Below are 6,545 nucleotides of genomic sequence, written 5' to 3'. Positions count from 1 at the left end.
CAAAGCAGTTAGGCCTGCGCGCTGCAGCCACTGAGGCCTGTGTGCCTGGAGCCCGTGTCTGCAACAAGAGGAGCCGCGGACGGCGGCGGGAAGCCTGTGCGCACACCCAAGAGCCGCCCTTTCTCGCCGCAGCTAGAGAAAGCCCGTGCGCGGCAAAGGAGACCCAGTGCACCCAAAAATGTTAAAAAAAAAAAAAAAAGAAAGAAATCAGTAGCTTCCAGAAGTTAAATAAGTCCCCCAGATCAGCAGACAGGAATGCAGAGCTGGGAGACCCCGGAGGGCCTGCGCCTTCCACACCTTCCAGCTCTTCAGAGCCAGAGGGACGAGGCAGGCTGAGCACAGCAGGGTGGACTCTCTCGGGAGAGCAGGGCCTGGCGGAGGGCCCCTGTGTCGCCTCTGTGCCTTTCCGGAAAGTAGTGCCGTGTCATAGGCCATCCCACAGTGTCCAGAGTCTCTCCCCAGACCACCCAGCAAAGCAGTCTGTGTGCTTTGAAGGCATCATTTTATTTAAGGATGATGAGGTTGTGGACCAAGGGGAAAGAACGTAAGGACTAGTTTCACTGAGCATTTACTCAAGAAAAACACATGTCTTTATAAGGCATGGAATGGATGACTTGCTTTCCAAGGGCAACGACAAGAATCACTTCCTGGGGAATTAATGAGAACATCTTGTCCACCCAGAGACCCCCCACCTTGCTGAGGCTCAACCTTGGGTCTTATCCGAGGAAAACACATGAATCATGGTGAATGGGACGCCTGGTGTCCAGCCAGTGGGGTGAGGATACTGGCATGGAACCCAAGCAGAAAGGAGCTCAGAGGCAGGGGGCCAGATACTCAAGAGCTCACCCCTCAGCCTTCACCTAGTTCTCACCATCCCTTGATTGTTGTTGTTGTTCGTAGGTCAGTCGTGTCTGACTCTTTGTGACCCCATGGACTGTAGCACGCAAGGTTTCCCTGTCCTTTACTATCTTCTGGAGTTCACTCAAACTCATGTCCTTTGAATCGGTGATGCCATCTAACCATCTCATCCTCTGTTGGCCCCTTCTCCTCCTGGATTTGCATCAGGGTCTTTTCCAGTGAGTCAGCTCTTTGCATCAGGCGGCAAAAGTATTGGATTTCTTTAATATGTAATTTATCAGAGAACCCCCAGGCCCTGGGCTTCCTAGGTGGTGCTAGTGGTAAAGAACCCTCCTGCCAATGCAAGAGATGTAAGAGACTCAGGTTCGATCCCTGGGTCAGAGATGATCCCCTGGAGGAGGGCATGGCAACCCACTCCAGTATTCCCGCCTGGAGAATCCCCACGGTCAGAGGAGCCTGGCGGGCTATGGTCCCTAGGTTCACAAAGGGTTGGACACAACTGAAGCAAATTCGCACGCATGTACGCCTCTTGCCCTCTTGCTTCTTCCTAGAAAAACAGGCACGTTGAGGTCATTGTGGCATCACAGAAGCGATGCTGTCCTGCAGCCCCTCCCTCTCTGGCTCTCATCTGCCGGCCTCCCACCCCCAGGCTGGTGCTGCAGCTGCAGGGATGTCACTACGAGACCTCTGAGGTCGGTCTCCTCCAAGTCCTTCCTGCCCAGGTCCAGGCCCAATCCTCAGGGCCCCAGGTGTGAAGGCAGAGCTGCCACCCGTACCGGAGCGCTGAGGCTCAGTGTGGAGGCCCAGACCTGTCTCCTCCTGGGTTTGGGTCTCGCTTGCCTGTAGGGACTCTGCAGAGCCTGGGCTCAGAGCTGCTGCTCAGTCTGCAGGCAGATGGCAGAAAAAACGCTTTGGGATTGAGCTTGCTCTTCAGGTGTGAGAGCTTGTCCTTAAGGACCCCTCCCATCTCCCGTTGGTAGGGGGTAGGGAATGTGGAAGACATTTTCCCAGGGGGACGAGTTTTCTAAGGAATGTAGAAGTTATAGAAAGGGCAGAGACGTGAACAGCAAGACAGACGTTGTTGTGAAGGAGCGACAGGAGATTCTGATTGCAGGTGCAAACCTCAGCTGTCACCAAGAGAGGATTAAGGATGAATAGCTGAGAAGAGTAACAGGAAACATTCACATTTTTACTTGCTTCTCTCCATGGCTTCTGGGGTGGGTGGTGGTGTGACCCAGCAGAGAGCATCTTTATAATCGCTGAGTTTCTATAGTCCCCATTGCCCCCCACCTGGGTCCGCCTCACCCTCACCTCCCTGAGGCCCTCACCCTTGGTGTCTGGACAGTCCCCCTGCTGTGTGGACAAGGACTTTCAGCTCTGACCCTTGCCCACAGCAGGTGCCTCCCCTGGCCCACTCCACACCATCAGCCCTCCGTGCACCTCTGACCGCTTACCATGAGGTGCTCAGGGAACTTTCCAGAAGAAGGCTTATCTCGTGGAATGCCTGGGACTTGAGAGGGTTGGGTTTCCAGCAGCGGAGCAGCTCCAGTTTCCTTGGCAGCAGCGTGAACTGCCAGAGTGTGTGATGGTGTACCTGGAGCAAAGAAAGATGCTGGGGATGGAGACAAGCTTTAGCAGACAATCAGAGTCACAGATGGCTGAGACAAGACCGGGTCCTGGTGGGGAGCGCAGCTGGGAGTCAGCCCAGGTGGCTGGAAGGGGAGAAGAGCTGATCTGGTCCTCGTGGGTGGCATGGCACCAATGAGAAACCGCGTCCCTAGGTCCTCCTGACCATGGAGACAACTTCAGCGTGGGCAACAGTGGTGTCTGGTTTGGCCCCCCGCCCACTCCCCTTTGTCTCCTCATCTTTCCTAGAAGGTCTAGCTGCATCATTAGCGGCTTAGTGTTGAACCTCAAAGGCTTTATCAGCATGACTCTACCATAGCCATCTCAGTGTCCCTCCAGTGACCCCCAGATCTTGTGAGGTCCCCAGAGCTGAGTCCTTCACTGAGGACCTTGGAAAGGCTTCCTCGGACAGTGTGTGTGATAGCCAGGGCTCCACACAGGACCTGCCCCGGACCGCCCTTCCCCAGACTCTCAGTACATCTTCCTTCTTACTGGCGCCTCCGCTCTTCCAGGAAATCCGGGCAGCCTTTGGCCCCATTTGGCTCAGGCGGGTTAGCCCCAGTCTCCCAGGTGTCTGACTACCAAGGCCAAAGTCCCTCTGCTGAATCCTTCTGGGGACATTTAGAGTTTCTTCTCACAGAGAGCTGAACGCTGGCTGCCTATCCCACTTCTCAGAGTTTCCAAAATCAGCACACAGGTCAATACCCTCCAGTGAGACACAATTTTAAAAGTAAGTGGCAGAAGACTTCTCTACGGGGGGCATGTAGAGACCAGGCTGGACTCGTGTTTTTAAGCAGAAACATTTCAGGGAAGTCTCCTTGGGCCCTGAGCTATTTTTGAGGTTGAGTGCTGGGAATCCTTTTGAGCCACACAACTCAGAGTCCCTCTGGGCGCGTTGGACCACCCCCAGAGTTGCAGAGAGGATTGCAGAGGCATTCCAGAGAGAGGCTGGGAAAAACCTGACGGGAAGTATTCCCAGAACACTCAACTCCCAAAGTCCCTGCTGGCTAATGATTAGGGCATAACTGTAAACAGAGCAGAAGCGCTTCAAAGAATAACATTCTACAGACGGCAAACAGAAAAATGCCCTCCTGGCTCCGGTCAGCTCATAGCGCCCTTATGCCAGGGCGTTCCAAGGTGAACCAAGCAAATGCGTGCTGTCTGTTGCCCAGGGCCACGTCTAAACACCACCTCCAGCCTCCACAGCACCCTTCCCTAGCATGTTCTACTTCTCCACCAGACTTCCCTGAGGTTGGAAAGAAGAGAGATGGCAGGGACGTGAGAAAAGGGAATGTAGGCTAAAGCGATTACTGGATCCCCTCTGAATGCCACGCAAGGCAGATTTCTGGTGGCCATGATCTGGTCTCACTGATCCGGGCATGCGCGGGCTTTGGAATTAGATAATCCTAGAGTCAATACTCAGCTCTACCAGTCAGTAGACTTGATAATTTATTGCAACTCTTTTCTCATCTGTAAAATGGGAGTGATGATTCCTAACTCATAGATAGGCTTTATTTTGAGATTATAAATATATATAAATGAATATATTTTGGTGTCTGGCACATAGGAGATAGATACTACTATTATTATTACCACTTCTAATACTTCTGCAAGTATTGTAAAATAGCAGCTGGTTAGTGAATGCTTCGGAGAAGGCAATGGCAACCCACTCCAGTACTCTTGCCTGGGAAACTCCATGGTCGGACATGACTGAGCGACTTCACTTTCACTTTTCACTTTCATGCACTGGAGAAGGAAATGGCAACCCACGCCAGTGTTCTTGCCTGGAGAATCCCAGGGATGGGGGAGCCTGGTGGGCTGCCATCTATGGGGTCGCACAGGGTCGGACACAACTGAAGCGACTTAGCAGCAGCAGCAGCAGCAGTGAGTGCTCACCATATGCTGGGTATTGGGTTAAACACTGTGAATACACGTATTTTTTGGATGTAAAACTCTTTTAAAAGCCCAGTAATTCTTAATACAGTAGAGTGCTGCTATATATCAATTTAGTTAAATAAGAATATTGCTAGGGAAGGAAGGTTTGAATAGATTGATGTTTCTGTTTGCATTTGCTTACCTGAAATTAACTCAATATTTCACAAGCTATCTGTACTTGAGCCAAGAAACAATATTGTATTTTGGTAGGTGTTGATCTTGACTGTTTTAAACTTCTATATGGATATAAGAATTAAGACAGTTGGCTCTAGGCACTAGATTAAAAACCTAGGGATTAAAAGATTAAAACAAAACAGAGTAGAATAAACACTACTTTAAGTAAACAGTCAAGTAATTGAAACCCGCCTATTAGGTATCAGCTATTTAAATTATTTTGCTATTTGATGTAATCTTCTCAACTCTGCTTCTAAGACGGCCTAGTACATGAATCAAAATTCCTGGGGTCTTTAATAAGCAGAAAGGAAACATTTCCTGTCCTAGGCCGTATTGAGAAGGAAGCTCAAAGCATTAGCTTTTCAAATTATTTATTTACATAAACATCTTGTTTATTTGGCTGTGCCAGGTCTTGGTTGTGGTAGGAGGGATGTTTGGCATGTGAAGTCGGTTGTGGCAAGGATGGGATCTAGTTCCCTGACCAGGGGGCGAACCCAGGTCCCCTGCATTGGGAGGGTGGAGTCTTAACCACTGGGCCACCAGGGAGGTCCCTAGAGGCATTCAGTTCAGTTCAGTTCAGTTCAGTCGCTTAGTCATGTCCGACTCTCTGCGACCCCATGAATCGCAGCACGCCAGGCCTCCCTGTCCATCACCAACTCCTGGAGTTCACTCAGACTCACGTCCATCGAGTTGGTGATGCCATCCAGCCATCTCATCCTCTGCCATCCCCTTCTCCTCCTGCCCCCAATCCCTCCCAGCATCAGAGTCTTTTCCAATGAGTCAACTCTTCGTATGAGGTGGCCAAAGTACTAGAGTTTCAGCTTAAGCATTAGTCCTTCAAAAGAACACCCAGGACTGATCTCCCTTAGAATGGACTGGCTGGATCTCCTTGCAGCCCAAGGGACTCTCAAGAGTCTTAGCTGTTGCTATACTGTGCGCTACTTTGTTGGCGGAATCTGGAGCTTTGATGATTCTCATACTGAGCGCCTCAGTCTAACTGAGAAGTGGGAGAGTGCCCAGTGGAATAAAAAGCTCTCAGCGGGGTGTCACCAGCCAGCCTGGAGGGGGATGTCCATGCGGGATGAACACCGCAGCTCTGTGCCGGCTTCCCTGTGGGGCATCTGGTGGAGACGATCTGCCGTGTGCTTCCCCGATAGAAAAATTTGCCTTTGTTTTTAAATCATTCTATCTGGCTAGCAGGTTGAGGTGATCTACTTTTCTTGGGGTACAGACAGCATTTAATGCATTCTACTTTGACATCTAATCACTGGATGAGGGCTGCAAATGGTGGGGTGGAAAACATGAAGGGGATATTTGTTAATCCATTGCCGGTACCAGATACTCTGGTGACAGGCTTCCTGTGTTTTCCATCTTTCAGTTCTCACAGTCAACCTGTAAGTTAGTCATTATTAACTAGTGCCCAGAGCACAGTGGTACAGTTAGGATTCAAGCCACCGATTCTCCAGCATTCACCCTGCTATCCTAGATGATCGGCGTATTAGGAATAACCGGTATACTGGTGTGTGCTCATTTGCTCGGTTGTGTTTGACTCTGCGACCCAGTGGATTGTAGCCTGCCAGGCTCCTCTGTCCATAGGAATTTTTAGGCAAGAATAGTGATACAGGTTTCCATTTCCTCCTCCTGGAGACCTTCCTGACCCGGGAATCGAGCCTGCGTCTCCTGAACCGCGGGAGCATTCTTTACCTGCTGAGACATTGGGGAAGCCTGGTGAACTGGTTTGTAAGAACATTTACCTTGTTGTAATTGGCTTTTAGTCTCAGCCTCCCTGTTGTGTGATTAGGGGCAATCCTGTGCCTCTAAGATTCATTTTCCTCATTTGTGTGTGTGTGCTCAGTCGTGTCCGATTCTTTGCGACTCCAAGAGCCATATCCCACCAGACTCCTCTGTCCATGGAATTTTCCAGGCAAGAATACTGGAGTGGGCTGCCATTT

At 50.6% G+C, this 6,545-nt stretch overlaps 1 long non-coding RNA gene across 1 annotated transcript; it reads right to left on the bottom strand.

Annotated features, from left to right (window-relative positions):
• Positions 1 to 485: 485 nt before the first annotated feature.
• On the bottom strand, positions 486 to 3,029 carry LOC138438163 (uncharacterized). Its single transcript, XR_011256278.1, has 3 exons — positions 2,799 to 3,029; positions 2,313 to 2,452; positions 486 to 1,405 (listed from the first exon to the last, which is right to left on the bottom strand). It is a non-coding gene; the product is annotated as an uncharacterized lncRNA (long non-coding RNA).
• Positions 3,030 to 6,545: the final 3,516 nt, after the last annotated feature.

This window comes from Ovis canadensis, chromosome 3, assembly GCF_042477335.2.
Source record: "Ovis canadensis isolate MfBH-ARS-UI-01 breed Bighorn chromosome 3, ARS-UI_OviCan_v2, whole genome shotgun sequence".
Classification (NCBI taxonomy): Eukaryota; Metazoa; Chordata; class Mammalia; order Artiodactyla; family Bovidae; genus Ovis; species Ovis canadensis.
This window is presented reverse-complemented; position numbering and strand designations above follow the sequence as displayed.